General features: G+C 37.8%; 1 non-coding gene across 1 annotated transcript; it reads left to right on the forward strand.

Moving 5' to 3' along the window:
- The first annotated feature begins 5,127 nt into the window (after positions 1-5,127).
- Positions 5,128-5,199, forward strand: TRNAK-CUU. The gene has a single exon. It is a non-coding gene; the product is annotated as a tRNA-Lys (tRNA).
- The last annotated feature ends 13,490 nt before the right edge of the window (positions 5,200-18,689 follow it).

The following is an 18,689-nucleotide window of genomic DNA, read 5'->3' on the forward strand; positions in this document are numbered from 1 at the left end:
CAGGCTCAAATGGCCTTGCCAGGCTCAATCTTTCTCAACTTTTTCTCTTTCTCCATCCTTCTCCCACCCAATTTGGATTTGTAGCTCTTACTTGTTAATAGATATTATTAATATTTTAATATATTACTAATTTCATTTACAAGTAAGCCTCATTGATTTTAGGATGTCTGGCTGGCTCAGTTGGTAGAGCATCTGACTCTTGATCTCACGGTTATGAGTTCAAGCCCCACATTGGGTGGGGAGCCTACTTAAAAAATAAAAAGTCATTGATTTCTTCAGGAAGGGAGAGGGACAGTTCTGGTCTACCTTCTTCTCACCCCTTGGTGACTGCTTGCCTTAATTTAAGTCATTCCACATATGTGCACTTGTGAAACACCTTTCCTGATTTTGTCCTGAAATTCTCTTTTCTATTTTATTTAAGTCCCCCAATTTTTTGAGGTCAACCTACTTTTGCTTATTGGCTTGTTTATGTATGTGGGCATATATTTTTTTGTAGTCTTGCCTACCATGGCTTTTCTCAAATTATAGAAATATAGAATATGCTGATCTGGTAAATTAGGTTTGTTTGGCCACTTGTCTAGTGTTTTTATAATAAATAACTTTGATATGTTTTTTTTAACAGTGTGTGTTGAAACTTCCTTTCCCCAATTTACTCAAGGGTTAGGTGTTTTGTCTTTTTTTCCACTGTATACAGAATTGGGCTTCAAAGGCTCCTTTTTAGACTTAAGATGTTAATTCACACAAAAATCATACTAAAGTGCTTATGTTCACAGAATAAATGTCCATTTGTCCACAAGCTTAGTCTTTCTTTCTTCTTTCCTTTTTCATTTTCTTTTCCTAATTTCTTGCAATCCCATACCCATCCATTCTTTATTTCTGTAACAAAAAAAAAATCCAAAATGTGTGTGTTCCTGGCACTTTGAAGGCACAATGTGTACACAAACTAACAGGACAAGGAATCTGCCATGGAAAATGGGCAAACATATGGTTTGAAATATCAAGAAACAAGAGCTGACTCTTTGCTATTTTTGTCCAATACATATTTCATGCTGGGTTCGACTCTCTGATGTCCGTGAACCATCTATTACTTTGGGAGAAATTTGTTACGGATTGAGAATTTCTGCCTTGGAAGCCGTAAGCTCCTGTGACAGACATGTTGAATTTTTTATAAAGCTTGAGTAAGACACAGTATCTGTACTGAGGCTTCCTGCTGTGCATTTGAGAAAATTGGTTTTTCTGTAAAGAAACAACCTCCTGTCCCCCTGACCCTAGGCAATGGGTTTTCAGATGTATTTAGGAAATCTGGTAATCCTTGCCGCCTCTTATCTCCAAGAGAGACTGAATTGAGTGGAATGAATATTTATTGAGAGCCTGCCAGCGTCTGCATTAGGTTTGACACAGAGGTGGGCAGTAACGGGGGAGGAGAGCTATCAGAAGAGGCAGGAGTAAACTAGTGGAGGCAAGAGAATTCAGGAGTCTGTGGGATCTCTTTCAGGACAGAGGGGGAAAGCAAGTTGGTGGACCGTTTCTGAAAGGGCTTAGATTAATTGGCTGGAAGTGGAGAGCTACATACGACTAACACAATTAGGCCTTGGCTTTCCATCCAGCAATGAGTCAGTGTCAGGTGAGGCTGTGACGTACTAAGAGTGCTGTGCCAGCAAACACGTGAAACCCTGAAGCACAGTCTCCATCTGAGCTTCGGGTCCGCTATGACTGGGGACTGGGAGGGAGGAGCCTGAACTGTGGTACACCCTGAAGTCCTCAAGAAGAGTTCTGTTCAGCAGGTTTTTTCCCCAGAAGGTGTGAAGAGCTATATGGGTCCATACCTGCCCAGGCCCCCATCCCGCATCACAAAACATTCCTCATTTTTTTATGGTGCTTTAAGAGACAAATGGAGTCCAAAGGTCATGCAGTTATTTTTTTTTCTCTCTCTTTTTTGGAAATGACCCTATTGAGGGTAGGAAGTGTGGTTTCTCAGGTCCTTTGACCTCTTGGTTTCGATTCAGGATTGAAATCGCTTGCAGAATTTCAAAACAGTTCAAAGACAAAGTATAGTCTATTGCTTAGAAGACAAGTGATGAGTTGAGGAGAAATTCTTTGTCTATTCCATGGTCCCATTTCAAACCTTTGGTTAAGGTGCTAGCACTTATAGGCATATAGCTCTTGGAGGTCATCAATGGCTGTGCCTGGGTCAGTGATTTTCAAATCAGGGAACAATTGGGTGGGAGTAGGGATACAGTGATGCCAGTTAGAGCACACTAATTGTGTCAGGTTAGATACAGTAAACCCTACAATCCTCAAACAATTTAGGACACCATAAATCCTTTAATTCGTGCCTTGCCCATTCTTTTAACAAATACATCTTACCCACCTATTATGGGTACGAATTACTGTCAAGAGATGGGGAAGTATATAGTCTTGCATGCCTTTTTATCACATGGCAATACTGGCAAGTTTCGAATTCTTTCTTTCTCTGAGATTGAAAGGTTTTCTCCTGTGTCTCTTCTATACCACTCCTTAAAACGAGAGTCTCTGTGTCCTTTGAGTATGTAAGAAGCAGAGGAAAGTATATTTCTGACTCTTAACTATTGCAGAACAGTTTTGAACAAACTACTCAATTAAAGGGCCGTAACAACACATATGTATAAATAGAACAAAGTCTATTTATGAAACATGTCTCCAACTTGTTTCCATGTAGTATATACAACAAGGCAGAAGCTGTCCCCATTTCATAGATGGCAACTCAGAGATCCAGTAACTTGACTATAGCTTGTCAAATGGCAAAGCCTAGACTGGAAAAGGGAGTCTGGTGTTTTTCCCATTGCCTTACACTTCTTCCACAAATGTCAAGGGCAACTGGATACTGGCATTCTTTTCAAACTCTAATCAAATGACTCTTCAACAATTGTGGCTGTTGTTGAAATATTAAGCTGTTTGTTGGCATCCTTTCTCTATAAGAGAAGGGAAATGTGACACATAAATGTGGTTAGAGAAGACAAGTACCTTAATCTGAAAAGACATCCGTACTTTGATGACCCTGTAAACTGCATCAAGTAAATTTTTGAGTTGTTTATTTTTTTTTAGGTTTGGGTTGTTTTTATGGATATAGTTTTTTCAAGCCTGACTTTGTTGGTGTGTGTTTTACTCTAAAATCTGTTTTTGGAAGAACTAGAACTTTTCCACATTGTAGTTGTATTTATTGAGTAGGCACCATTATATATTACATTCTTAGGCTGTCCTAACAAACTTGTGAGAAAATTACTCTTATTATTTTAATATTAATATAATAATTTTAATAGTATTTAATAATAATACTCGTTTTAACATTTTAATTATATTTTAATATTTACTATTGTTTTGCCATTTAAATATTATTTTTAATATTTAATAGATCACAAGATTGAAGCACAGACATGCCCAAGTGACATGCCCAAGGTTATACCACTAGCAAGAATGAAAACTGCGGCTTGAATTTGGGCTGTTTGGGCTGACAGGCTGTGGAGCCCATTTTGACCCATAGCATTTACAGACCTCTGTTCGGCACTGCAAGTGATGAGTGTGTGGCTGTTCTTATGTCACATCATAGCTTTGGTCTTCAGATTCCTTATTTGAAAAAAAAAAAAAGAGATAGCACTAGATTATTTATTTATTTAACAGTAGTCCTTATTCAGGGGTGTTCCCTATTGAATCCTCACCCTCTGGACCTAGAATCCTAATCCTAAACATGGACAGTATTACTATTCTCTTCACTTTACATATGGGGAAATTAGGACTTAGGCCAAGTACCTGCTAAAGGTGGCCTAGCTGGCAAAAGGACTGCGATTCAAACTCAAGATTTTAATCAGTATACATAACTGTCTTTCCTCTTTAAGAGCTTGTGCTCCTTAAAATTCCATACCTTGAATCCTGACTTTTTATTTCAAAGACATAATAATAACAATAATATGTTTGTTTCATAAAGCCATGAATTTATAGCTCTTCCAAGAAATGACCTTAGTCTACAAATGGCTGCCAATGTTTGAGAACCATTGACATAGATAATAGCAGTCTTAACAATGAAACATTGTGCTATTAATATTATATTATTATTTTTTTGAGGAGTCACATGCATAGCAAACAGGATGTAACCGGACATGTTAGGCAAGCTGTTGCTAACTCAGAAGACTAAAGGGGATTAAATTCTCATTATTACTCACAGTTAGTCCCCAAATATCTGTGTACGTTCAGTTTCTACAGTTTGGCAGGAAGTTTTAGAGAACCAAACAGCATGCCCTTCCGCCCCTGGCATATTTATAAGCTATTTTGGGGTGAGTCATCGGAATTCTGTGGTTTGTATATCCTGAAGGGAGAGAAGAGACCCTGTATGGTTAGCATTATTTGAAACAGTTTGTTGGGGGAAAAAATTCTTTGATGAAAGTTCAACATTAGGTAAGCGATGCCTGCGGAAGGATCTCTCCGTTGTTATAAAGATTCAGCTCATATTTACATCTCTGAGAATAATACCACACAAATTTAAATATTCAGACCGTGCATATTTGCAGCTAGTGCACACAGAAGCCCAGGTCTGGTGTTTAGTTGGGGGCAATTAACAGAGAATTCACAACTTGAATTGTAAATTCAGGCTAAGTGCCTCTTCTGTCCTTAGAATCTCTGCTCCCTAATGTCAAAGTAATGCTTAAAGTTGGATAGTGTTGTTAGATATATGAAAACAGAGAGACCAAACCAAACCTCTAAGGTCTGTCTGATATGACCAATATTATAACTGTGGATCATGATTGTTTTTTAAATTATGTTTATTTTGTGAATTACCTATTTTAATCATAGTATCTCACTGCTGGTGGATTCTGTAAATGTTTTTCTGGATCCACCATGCAAAATATTATTTTAAAAATTGTGGATTATGATTAAATCACTTACAGCAGTAAAAACTAAGTGGGCAAGAATTAGTTTTTCTCCTTGTAGCTACAAAGGAGCCTGAGGAGGAATTCCAATGAAAAAAAATAATTTTCTTGTCTCATCAGGAAAATAAACTGATTATTATTGGAAGAAGGAAGAAAATACAAGTTAGTTTCTTGTATTCAAGAATGTCAGATGCTGCAATAGGACTCCGTAACGTCTCATGGGGGTGCCCGGCTGGCTCAGTTGGAAGAGCACAAGACTCTTAATCTTGGGTTGTGAGTTCAAGCCTCATGCTGGGTATGGAGTCTGCTTAAAAAAAAGTCTCATAAAGACTGTGTAGACCTGAGGAGAGTATTACGTCCAGAATTGAAGGGAGCCTATGGTCTACAGCACCAGTAGTCCATATGACAGGGTGACCAAGGAAAGGAACTGGTGACCTTTGACACTTGTGTTCAGTTATCCATGTGATTGGTGACTGTAGAGAGACATAGCCATGGTAGACAACTTGGAATAGTCCTTATATTGGGAGAGTTAAAATATTGCCCTGTTTTCTGAAGGATAGAGAGACTACTGTTTGGTCCTTGAAATGATTTTAGATGGAATATAAATAGGGGATTACATAGCATTGAAATACATAATGAGTAAAAACTCTCTTTAGTTTTCTCTCGGTTTTCTGATTATGTCAAGTAGGAAGTTTCAGTTCTGCGTTAATAAGATTTGAATTCTCCTCAGAGCAGGCAACCACTCTTTCCCTAGACTTGAATAACTACTTATTCATAACACTTCTTTGCACAATTACATCTTATTTATGGCAAGTGAAATGGATTTTCTATTTACATGGAGTAGAGATTTTTAAAAAATGTATCCATATAAAAAGTGAGTTGATTTGATAAAACATTGCTGAATGGGCAATGGGGGCTGACCTGAAGCGGTTACCCAGCATAAAAAACTTTATAACTTTGGTGTTTCAGAGGCAGAATGTTTTACAAATGAAAACAGAACACTTAATTTGCTTAGGTCCTAACTGCTTGTCCTTCTCAGAAAATAGTCCACAGGCCAGTGATGGTCAGTGAACTTTTGTCCACCTGGAAAGAAAGAAGTACCGAAATTGCAAGTAATCATTTAGAAACTTTTATAGCTTATCGCCGTTGTGTTGGCATTCAATTACACGAAATACTTTTCTAGTAACTCATTTTTATTGTATAATATTTTACTTAAACACTAGTCTGGAATGGATTCTAAAAGAAACATGATAGCTTGGGAAGCACTGATGTAGAGTATATGTTTAGAACAAAAACATAAGTAAAGCAAGTGGCAGCCTAAACAGTTATGATAAAGGAGTATGTGCTGGTTTAAAGTACATGATCTTCATGGAATCTAGAAGAAAGAGAGTAAAGAGGCTAAGATAATCAATACATTTGTAAGGAGCAGGACTGTCTCAACTTTTCATATCCCCAGGATCCAGCACAGTGTCTGGCATGTAGTAAGCACTCTATACATATTTGTTAGATGAATGAATGAATGAATGAGTAAATGAGGTCTTTGGCAGGTGGATCTAATGCCATCACCAGAGGGCATGCACTATTACAGTGCAGTAGTGGTTCATTATGCTTTCCCAGGCATCTCAAAACACTGTTCAGTTCCCTTTGTTCTGATTATATAAAAAGCAAGTCAGCTTCTAAGTGTTAATTCGGTTGTCAATGGACCCTGACTCTAAGAAGCCTCAATGCAAAGCAATTTTTAATTCCAGGACATACGCCACAATAGGAAGCGTAGGTTGGGTTATGTTTCAGTAATACACAACTGCAATGTCTCAGGGGCTTAGCCCGACAATTATTTCTTTCTTTCTGACACACATGCCCAACAAGGTTGACATGGGGCCTTCCTTGCTCGTTGTACTCCTCTCCGTGCATCTATAATAACCATAGCAGGGGATGTGGCAAATAACATCTTGCTTCTTGGAGTTTCAACCTGGAAATGACACATTTCACTTCTTTTTTTTTTTTTTTTTTTGCCTAAACTAAAGAGCATGTTTAATATCAGTGGTGGTGGGAGGGAATACAATCCTACCATGTATCAGGAAAGTGAAAAGCAGGAAATATTTTGTGGAGAGTGTTGCCATATGCACTCACCTATTGTGGATTATGTTAACAAGGGTTATTCCCTCTTTGGTTGATCTTCTGTGTCTGTACCATCTACAGTGAGTCTCTGTCCTGTCAGATCTCTGGACTGAATCTTGAAGGTGGTGACCCGGAGAAAGTAGGGCTGTTTGTAAGCCTTTGCTTCAGACATCAGCTCACTTACTTTAGCTACTCTGTTCTGCTTTTTCTATAGTATCAATATGACCTTTGCCAGAGAATGTCAACTCTTTTGGTTCAAATTCTTTCTCCACTGACCAAACTTTTCTGCTGAATACATCTTTCCATAAGAAGGCAGATGATTGGCCTTAGACCTGGGTCAGGGAGATGTCTTCCAGTGAAATTTTAAAATGACTAAATATAAACATAAATATTCTTCTGTGGGGTTGTTAGGCTGAGTCAGCTTCCAGGAGGCTGATCAATCCCAAGAAAATCAAGCATATCAAGTTTTTAGATCTACAAACTGGAATGATGATAGATCTTAGGTCCCTAGTGATCTGCAGATTCTTTCTTTCTTTCTTTCTTTCTTTCTTTCTTTCTTTCTTTCTTTCTTTCTTTCTTTCTTTCNTAAGAACCATTTGGTGGTTTTGTGCGGGTAATACTTTCACAGCTCCTGACTCGTAGGGTGATGGGGTCAGGAATGAGATGAAGTGAGAGTGAGGGCGCCTTCTTTAGATCCTAGCTTCTCCAACCACTTCTTAGATGCTTTACCTACCATCCGCAGTACTATGCTTGCTTCTTTCTTTCTTTCTTTCTTTCTTTCTTTCTTTCTTTCTTTTCTTTCTTTTCTTTCTTTCTTTCTCTTTCTTTCTTTCTTTCTTTCTTTCTTTCTTTCTCTTTCTTTCTTTCTTTCTTTCTTTCTTTCTTTCTTTCTTTCTTTCTTTCCTCCTTCCTTCCTTCCTTCCTTCCTTCCTTCCTTCCTTCCTTCCTTCCTTCCTTCTCTCCTTCCCTCCCTCTCTCCCTCCCTCTCTCCCTCCCTCTATCCCTCCCTCTCTCCCTCCCTCTCTCCCTCCCTCTCTCTCTTTCTTTTTTCATTCTTTCCCTTCCCTTCCCTTTCCTTCCCTCCATCTGTCTACCTATCTATCTACTCTATCTGTGATCTTCCAAGGCAGAACATACCTACATATCTAAATGGGGCTAGAAAGGATACTTCTCAGATGCATGAAAACTTTTACTATCTGAAGGAATACAAAATATCTTCTTCCTTTAAAATATATATACATATACATAGTTTGCTTGCAAATTTACCAGGAAGGAAAGGATTTGCTTTTAAAAAGTGTCCTTTTTGCATCTATTGCTAGCATTATTTCGACTTCTGAAATTAGTGGAATCTGAATCAAGAATGGTGAAATTTGACAGCATACTTGAAAAGCCTATGATTTTCAAAATTGTAAATCAAAATATTGATATCTGCCTCTGTCTACAGATGGATGACAGAGGGAGGTAGAGGTCTGAGACTTCTAAATGTGATCAGAAGAAACAGTCAAATATTACTGACCTTCTTTCTCCAAAGCCATTTTGACCAAGCTTTCCCCTCAGCCACCTATAGTGAATGTAGTTACAGAATCGTTTCCAGATTTTTATAACATTGTGCTGGTGAATACAGACTAATTACCCAGTTGAATGGAAAAGAAGAAGGGATTTTTTATTACTCTTCAGTCAGCTGTTGCACATCTAGACATGCAGCTAATAATTTATTAGGGTCTAATTTTGGAGGCTGGCTCTAGATGATAAGACTCATAAAAACCTAACAAGGAGATGCTTTTGATAAGGTGGTAAATCATTAAATGGAGAAATGACCAGTTGATTTATGACTTACTGGAATACTTTAGACTGTGAAAGATAAACCTCCATTTCTGTTTTGCAAGCAATATCCCTGCTATCCCTTAGAAAAATTAAGCTGGGATTACACAATGCCAAAAAAAAAAAAAAAAGCACATTTCCGGCCAATTTCAGACCTCTTCAGCTAGAATAAATGCTCATTATTCAGTCTTATTTCCTCTCCTGACCACATAGGTAGTTGGTTCAGGAATATTCATGCCAGTGTTTCCTTGGGAGCTGATAAAATGGTAGAATTTATTAAGGTAATTACACACACATGTAATATAATTTTTAATAAAATACAATCTATAGTAGTATTTAGCTGAGAATTTCTTAGGATTATACACAATTTTGTTATAATTTAATTAGGCATATGTAACAAGAAATTCTTGTAAATGACTATATTATTGCCTACACTCTCAGGCCAAGTTCTCTGGGGGTCACTTGGGTAAAAGTGTGTGGAGAAGGAGGTCATGATGTGTGAAAGCAGGAATCATGTGGAAGATACATTATATAGGCATGGCGCAGTTACAAATTGGTGAGTCAGGGGATGGAACTTTCCTTTAAATAGCTATAAGATCCTGGGAGAGATGGTTGTTCTCATTAGTCCCCATTCATTTTAGATATGGAGTGGAGATTTAACTAAATATAACATTTCCATGCCATTTAACTTGCTATGATATATGATTCACTTTTTGAGACAATAGCATTTTAATGTGTGTAGTTGTATTCAGGTGAAAACAGATTGTTACTATTTTTTCCTTTATTTTATAACTGATATATATATTTAAAGCAGATTTCATGAAAATAGTTGCTTTGACCTGTTACGGTCATTACAAAAATTACATGCATTGTACAACGGAATATTATTCAGCCTTTACAAAAAAGGAAATCCTGCCATTTGTGACAAATGGGTAAATCTGGAGGACATTGTGCTAAGTGAAATAGAACAGATGCAGAAACATAAATACTGTATGATCTCACTTATATATAGAATCTAAAATTGTTGAACTCATAGAAACACTGAGTAGAATGGTGAGTATGAGGTAATTGGGGGCAGAGGGGATAGAGGAAAGGGAGACAATTTGGTTAAATGGTACCAAGTTTTAGTTATGCAAGATGAGTAAGTTCTGGAGATCTAAAGTACAGCATGGTGACTATAGTTAACAATCCTTCATTGTGTAATTTTATATCTATAATTTGCTAAGTGTTCTCATCACAAATAAAAAAAGATAACTATGTGAGGTGATGAATACAATAATTACTTGATTGTGGTGATCAATGCACCATGTATATGCATATTAAAACATCAAGTTGTGCACCCTATGTATATACAATTTTGACTTGTCAATTACGTCTCAATAAAACTGAAGAGGAAAAAAATAGCCTAACTAATCTTCCTGCAAGCTGACTTTTTAAAGAACTCAGCGAGGGACATCTTGCACTATAACAACATCTAAAGGATTTTTAAAAGATAAATATATTTTTAATTTAAATTTTAGTTAGCTATCATACAGTGCAGTATTGGTTTCAGGAATAGAACTCAGTGACTCATCACCTACATACAACACCCCGTGTTCATCACAACAAATGTTCTCCTTAATACTCATCACCCATCTAACCCATCTCCCACCCACCTCCCTTGATCAACCCTTTGTTTCCATTGTTAAGAGTTTCTTGTTGCTTATTTCCCTCTCTCCTCTTCTCCCATCCCATTTCCATGTGTTCATCTGTTTTGCTTCTTAAATTCCACATGTGAGTGAAATAATGTGGTATTTGTCTTTCTCTGACTTATCTTGTTTTGTATAATACCTTCTAGCTCCATCCATGTTGTTGCAAATGGCAAGATCTTATTCTTTTTGATGGCTGAGTAATATTCCATATACCACATCTTTTTTATCCATTCATCAGGCAATAGACATTTGGGCCCTCTTCACAGTTTGGCTATTGTTGATAATGCTGCTATGAACATAAGGGTGCACATACCCCTTCAAATATGTTTTTTGTATCTTTTTTTTTTTAATATTTTTATTTATTTCTAGGAGAGAGAGACAGAGAGACAGCGTGAGCAGGGGAGGGTCAGAGAGAGAGGGAGACACAGGCTCTGAAATAGGCTCCAGGCTCTGAGCTGGCAGTCAGCACAGAGCCCGATGCGGGGCTCAAACCCACGAACCGTGAGATCATGACCCAAGCGAAAGTCGGATGCTTAACCGACTAAGCCACCCAGGCACCCTTGTTTTTTGTATCTTTTGGGTAAATACCTAATGTGCAATTGCTGGATCATAGGGTAATTCTATTTTTAGTTTTTTGAGGAAGCTCCATACTGTTCTCTAGAGTGGCTGCACCAATGTGTGCAGTGCAAGACGGTTCCTCTTTCTCCGCATCCTTGCCAACCCCTGTTGTTTCTTGTGTTGTTAATTTTAGCCATTCTGACAGATGTTGAGAGGACACCTTTTTAAAATTACCTCAGAAAAATGCAGGCAGCAACAAGAATGTAAAAAAAACAGTTACATGAAAATTTTTAAACTTTTATGACTCAAATCCATTCAGATATTTATTTGGCAATTACTGGTGAGGTCCCTGCTAAATTCTAGAATGTAAAGTTATTAAAGAAACACACATGGGTCTTGTCCTTATCAAAGTTGCAGTCTAGTGTTAACTTTATTCAAATTTTCATTATGATTTTTTTGATCTTTTGATTGTTTAATAATTATGTTTATGACTTTTCCCAAATCTATTTTCTTGTAGTAATTGTTTTTAAGGATTCCAAATATAATTGCATAGAACAAATAGAGCATGGTTTGAATGATACTGACTGAAATTTATTTAGAATCTTTTTATGGTCTGATATCTGGTCAGTTTTCATCAATGTTCCATGTATGCTTGAAAAGAATATGTATTCTCTGATCATAATGTGTGCAGGGTTTAATTTGTCCCCATTACATAAATTATTAGTTGTGTTTGTTCGAATACTCTTTATTCCCCATGATTATATTAGTCTGTTTTACCTATTCATCATGTAGAAGGTGTATTAAAATTTCCCCATTGATGATGCATTTGTCAACTTCCCCTTGCAACTTTGTTAATTTTTTAGCTTTATATGTTATGAGGCCATGTTACTAGCTACATACAGGTTTAGAATTTTTATGTAATTCTAGCTAGTTGAACTGGTCAAACTCTAGGTGTCAAGCATTGGCTGACAGCAAGACTTCAAACCTCCTGTGAGACCCTGACCACCTGTGAGAGTCTGAACTACTCAGGTAAGCAGCTTTCAGATTCCTGACACTAAAACTGAAACTTCCTTCTGAAATCATGAGAAACAACTGTTTGTTGTTTTTACTTTTTTTAAAGTTTATTTATTTATTTTGAGAAAAAGACAGCGTGAGCTGAGAGGCAGAGAGGGGGAGGGAGAGAGAGAGAGAGAGAGAGAGAGAGAGAGAGAGAATCCCAATCAGGTTCTATGCTGCCAATGCAGAGCCCAATGTGGGGCTTGAACTCACAAAACTCTGAGATCATAACCTGAGCTGAAACCAAGAGTCACATGGTTAACCAACTGAGCCATCCAGGCACCCCTGTTTGTTGTTTTTAAACAGTTGAATTTTAGGGTAATTCGTCACATGGTAATTGGTAACTAACATAATGCAATTTTCTCTATTTTTTCTTTCTGGAATGCTAATTGGACAAAGATTGGTTTTGGTGTTTTTTTTTTTCATTCTATCCTCCACATCTTTTAACATATCTTTTCTAACTCTTCATCTCTCTGTGAAGTATTAAGCATAACTTACTGAAATCCAGCTTCTAGTTTACCAGTTCTTTCTTTGGCTCATTCTTGTCTGCTATTTAAGTAATCTAGTGAGTTTTTAATTTTGACAATTAGATTTTCACTCTTGGAAGTTCTGTTTATGTTTTCTTACATATTTTTGCTCCCTTTTGAAAACATCTTATTCCTCATATTTGGCCAATCATAATTGTTTCAGAATACTGAGGAGCTTGGATGAAGATGCCCAAGTTCCAGAAAAGATTTGTGTTTCATTTTGACAGATCCTGGAGTGTTATAAACCTAGAGGCACATTTAATTCAATATATTTGCTTTTATGTTCCAGGGCTTCCCAGAGATACAAATTAAATGTCCAACCACTGGCTTTCCTGAGGGAAACCTAGAATTTCAAAATTCATCAGGGAGCTATTTTGTTCACTGAGCAAAGGATTGACACAGGCAAGTTGTAAGTGGCATTGTCTCACTGTCTAGTCAGGGTTAAGTGCATGCCAATGAAGAACAATGAGGGTTGTTTCCACAGTCTCTGTATCTTCAAGAAGACTGGGTCAATCCTGTTCATCAGGACAATTCTTGGAGCTGGTTTCTGCGGGTGCTATAGAACAAATGCCCACTGGGTTCTTTTCTTTTTTCTAAGGCAGGCAGGGAATAGCTCTGATTCTTATCAAGAGTGACCAAGTACTCTGTGGCTGAACTGCCTGAGCACATGAAATCCACTATTCTTAAAACAAATGCAGATAGTGGCTAATCACACTTTCGTATTTCATTTCAAATATATCATTGGAACATAAGTTCAAAAATTACTATTACTGGTACCAATTTTATTTTCAAGACCTACAAGCTTCAAGAACTTTAGAGAGTAGTCTGTTGGCTGAAAGAAAATGTCTGTTTATAAAGTGGCTTTTGTTTAATGATTCTTAAGCTTTATAAGGCAGACCCAGAGATACTTACCAAGACCTTAGTGTAATAAACTAGTGCTCTTTAAACCATTTGAGGTGAAGGATAATTTTTTTTCACCAATTCTTTTTCTCATTCCTCCATTTTACGTTTATGACTTCATTTTCTTCTCTCTTGGTTTGTAACTTAAAGGGGACAAAATTTGTCAGGTATTGACTTAATTTATTGTTTCTCTTTTCTCGTCTTCCTGAATAGAGGCATTGAGAGCAATAAATATTTTCTAAGTACTGCATTGGCAGCATCACTGTAGACTCTCATAATTTTGTTCTGTTGCATCTTAAATGTCTTACCAACCAAAAGTTTATTTAAGAAGAATTTACTCTGCTAAATGCGGTAAGAAAAAGAGCTGAAAAAGAGGTACAGCTAGAGGAAAGAAATGGTATATGATAAAATAATCAGTTGTTGATATTATGATATTATACCCAAGATAATCAAATGAAAATTTCTTAGAATTAATCAACATTTAAAGTGAACAGATGTAAAATAAATAATACCAAAATGATTTCTTTCTGCCTTTGTACTAAGAATTAGAAAACAAAAGAGTTGGCAGACCCCCATACACCATAACAACTGTGAAAATAAATCATCCTAAAATCAGTTTACCAATAAATATGCAAAAACTATATGAAAACTAAAATTTACTATGAATTTTAAAAAGACAATGGGGTGCTTGGGTGGCTCAGTTAGTTAAGCTTCCAACTTCAACTCAGGACATGATCTCAAAGCTTGTGAGTTTGAGCCCCACGTTGAGCTCTGTGCTGACAGCTCAGACCTAGAGCCTGCTTCAGATTCTGTATCTCCAGATTACTCTTCCCCTTCCTCACCCATGCTCTGTCTCTCTCTCTTTCTCAAAAGTAAACATTTAAAAAAAATTTTTAAATAAGAATAAAGGCAAGAAAATAAGTAGACATATCATGCTTATGAATGAGAAGACTCAATGTTGTAAAGATGTGTATCTTTTCATATTAGTTTATATACTTAGTGTAATGTCAATCAGAATCTCAATGCAACAGTTTGGAAAATATACACAAATGATTCTGAAGCTCATCTGGGGAAACAAATGGCCATAGTTTTTCCTCTCTCTCTTCCTGGTAGTGCTGGAGATCTGGGCTGGGTGAGGAGTGTGGATGGGAGGAAGGTGAGGTGGCAGTCTAGATGCAGAGGACCAGCCATCACCCAGGTCGTCTTGTGACCCACTTTCAAAATGGACAAGGGCAACTCTTGGACAAGACTTTGGGCATTTCCTACTGAGAAATGAGTGCATTTCAGTCATTCAACAAATATTCATTGAACATCAGGCATGATTCTAGGAAGCAGGGATGGAGCAGTGGGCAAAACAAAGTCCCACCTTTGGGAAACTTAGGTTTTATTTGGAGAGGCAGGCAGTCAACTTGGGTTTTGCTGGATGACTCAAGCTTTATAAGGGAGACCTGGAGACACCTATGGAGATCCTAATGGAATAAATTAGAGATTCTTAAACTATTTGTCTTGAAGAACCAGTTGTTTTTCTTTCCGACCCAAGGCAGACATACTTTTGGACATATAGAATCTTTTGCTTGGATGATGTGGTACTACTAAAGGTTTCTACACACTCTCAGTTTTTGTCCTTATCTCACCCAGAGACCCTTGGACAACGTTGAGTAACACTGAAATAAAAGACCTCAGAAAACATCATGTGGGTAGGCTGCACTACAGACAAGCTAGTTACTGATGCAAGTTGGCTATGGCAGTCCATCTTCCTTCATTCCATTGGTGTTTCACAGTTGTTTCCCTTCGTTCACATAAGAGCACTCAGATTTGTAAAAGTTACAATCCTTCTACCCTTCAAACCTCGTCGCCATGGCAGGGACATGAACTGCCAAAGGTGGAAAGTTGGCCTGGCAAATGAATCAGAGTCCAGGCTCTGAACTGGATGGTCTTGGGTTCAAATTTTGGACCTTTGCTTGCCAGCTCTGCACCCATGGATGTTTTGAGTGAGCTATGGAGTCTACTGGGAGAGAATATGGATAATCTTCTAAATGAGAGAAAGGCGAAAACAGGGGATGGTCAGAACATATGCTTCCCTCCTTTGTATAATGAGAAATATTAGGTGTTTACATTTCTGAAGATCTGAAAATTAATAAATGAAATATTTATTTATTACAAAAATACATATAATATAATAAACACATAACATGTTATAATATAATTATATAACATTTATATTAAATTAATACATAGTTATTTCATTTATTAGTACATTAAAATTAATAAATAATAATATTTCCCATCTTAGTTTCTAATTCAGTTTTTCCTAATACCCAGGTCCCTCAGGCTCTCAGGAATGCTCAGGGCCTTGGGCATATTATGTCAGAGGAAACTGCTGTTTACTTCAAGGAAAGTTTCAGGTCTCTCTGAGAAACTGCTTTCTTATCTGATAAGGATATAATAATGATATATGGCAGTGATCCTATTGCAATGTATAAATGTATCAAATTAACACACGGTACACTTTAAAATAACATAATATATGTCAATTATACCTCAATTAAAATTATATAAAAGTTTTAGGGTTGTTGAGAGTGTTAGATTAATTAACGTTTGTAGAGCCCCTAACCCAGAGCCAGGAGTATTTGAGGCACTTGATAAATATTAGCTGTTATCTTAGAAACAAGAGTTGAACAAGTATTACTGGTTTTCAGGTAGGATTTACTTCTACATCTAGAGTTTCTAAATTCAGGATTCCCCTATATACTTCCTGAAAAGTATTTTCTTAATTCCTTTTCCCTTCTGATTTTCATACAAAAAGAAAAGGTGAGCCAGTATAGGATTGTTTCTTTGAGTTTAGTTAACACTGAAGTTTTGAATTGGCCTCTGTGGATCCACTTTCTCTCTCCCTTATGGCTTGCACTCAGAAAGAATTTAGTTACAGATCCTCTTAGTTAGGCTTTAAGGAGATAAAGAAGACATGGCCCCAAAGGGCAGCCTGGGATCACTGAGGTGCTTGGGGGGAGGAATGCTTTGAGGGGCGAGAGAGCCAGCCTCTGTAAGCAGACAAGGTGCCCTTCCACAGAAATCTCAGCCCTTTCTGGCCCCCAATAAGGTCACTTCAGTTTCCCTTCCCAGGCAGAAGCAAGCCCAGTCCATGGCAGTTCATGACTTCATTTGGAAATTGTTTTGGACTCTCAGATACAACTATGTTTGAAATCAAGATTAAGGCCTATGAATCTTTGGTGAACAAGATGGAAGTGACTGCTGATAATTCCCCACCTACCTTGAAAGGCTAACCGGGAGAGAAAGATTGTTTTCTGGGTTAGGCTGATCTTTCCAGGTGTTTTGCAGAGCCAGTCGGTGGGTGTGAGTCATCTGGCTGTGGGTAGATTAGAAATTCCTATGACATGATATAGGAGTCCGGGAGTTGAGGCAGGAAAAATGAACGGAAGCGGTCCTCTAGGCTTTTATCACTACCCTTGGTGGCCTATTTTCCTGCTTACGTTTTGGGCAGGTGCAGATAGAGACACCTATATTCTAAATCTTTTCCTTCTCCTTTCCTCTTCTGTTTTTCCTCCCTTTCCTGACCCTCTAAAGCCAGGGCAAGGACTTATTTCAGTTGAATGTGTAAAAGATCATAATCAGAAGACTGATCTTGTGTGTGCATAAAAATGGTTAAAAGGGGGGGAAATGGAAGAGGAGAGACGGAAGAGGGGAGATGGGGAAAAAGAACTGGAAAGTAGAAGAGGGCCTGCGGGAAGGTGAGGAAGGAGGGGGGACGCTGAGCCTGGAGAGCCCAAGGTGAAAAGTCTGTGTTTGTAACTTTGCCAATTTGAGACATACTTTGCCAAACCGTGCTTTTCTGTTTGCCCACGCCATAACTAAAGAAAACAAAGGCACTTGCACCTGCTGTCTCAGGAAAAGGCAATAGCTGCAATTTACCTCATTTAAGTTTTAAGATGTTTAAATGTTAGAAACCTGCCAGAGCACAGTTCTGTATGTTTAAATTGTGCAGTAGGAAATTGCCAGTGCTCGGGGGCACACAAGGGTTCTGTATCTTGCACTGTTCTCTGTACCCTGCAGAGAGCCAGGCAGTGTGGGTGAGTGTGTTTGCCCATTCTAGGCCTCCGTGTGGCCTACCCTAATTGAAAATGTAAAGGAGTAGCTTAAATGCCGCTTTCTCGACAGAACTCCCTTTCATTTACCGAAGTCAAATGTTCCTGTTGAACTACTAAGGACCAAGCTATCCCTAAGAGCCCGGGAGTCAAAGAACCTGGACACGTAAGTCAGTTTAGTTTTCAAAAGTGAATATACCACTGTAGGTTAACTCCACTGGAATTTCAAAAACAAAGGGCCCAAGGACTTTGTCTCTCATTATTTTTACTTGGAGGACCCCTAGCGGCAGTTTACTGGCTGTGTTCTTCAAAGGCAAATTGAAAGAAACCAGGATGTAGTGGTGGTGGGGAGGGACCCAGATCTGCCACTGCCCTGGGTGACTGACAGGCCCTCGCCGGAGTCTGCGGCCAAATTCCCTCTCCCAACTTCCACACTTGCCAAGTGAACTTCCCCCTTGGCCTAATTGTTTCACAAGTGGTCCTTAATGAGTTCATTGTTTATTTGACACCAATCACCTCTTTTTAAGGCTACAGAATGGGTACAGTCTGGTCAGTTCATCAACTAATAATAAACAGTTATTGATGGTCTGCTAAATTTAAGCAGACATTTTGAGGAGGTTACAAAGACAAGATAAAAATCTGCATGAAATTGGAAACTAACTTGACAATAAACTATTTGTAAAAATAAATAAATAAATAATCAAACAAATAAATAAATAAATAAATTACTGTGTTCTACCCCTCAACCAAGACATCTTTAATTATAAGAGCTTTCTGCTCCTTTCTTAAAAAAAAATCTCTATGAAAGGGTTTTTTCCCCTCTTAACCTCTGGTGGCAAAGTGTGCCTTCCCAGCTTTCTTAGAGCCAATGACCTAATCTCTCTGAATTGTCTTTCCCTCATTTGTGAAATGGAGCTAAGTGTGTTTAGTTCCAAAGGTGATTGTGAAGATTACATAAAAAGTCGAGGCAACTCACATAGTCCCTAGTATCTGGTTGATACCAAATAATTGTTG

The sequence above is a fragment of the Hyaena hyaena genome, unplaced genomic scaffold, assembly GCF_003009895.1.
Source record: "Hyaena hyaena isolate Hyena2069 unplaced genomic scaffold, ASM300989v1 scaffold_971, whole genome shotgun sequence".
NCBI lineage: Eukaryota > Metazoa > Chordata > Mammalia > Carnivora > Hyaenidae > Hyaena > Hyaena hyaena.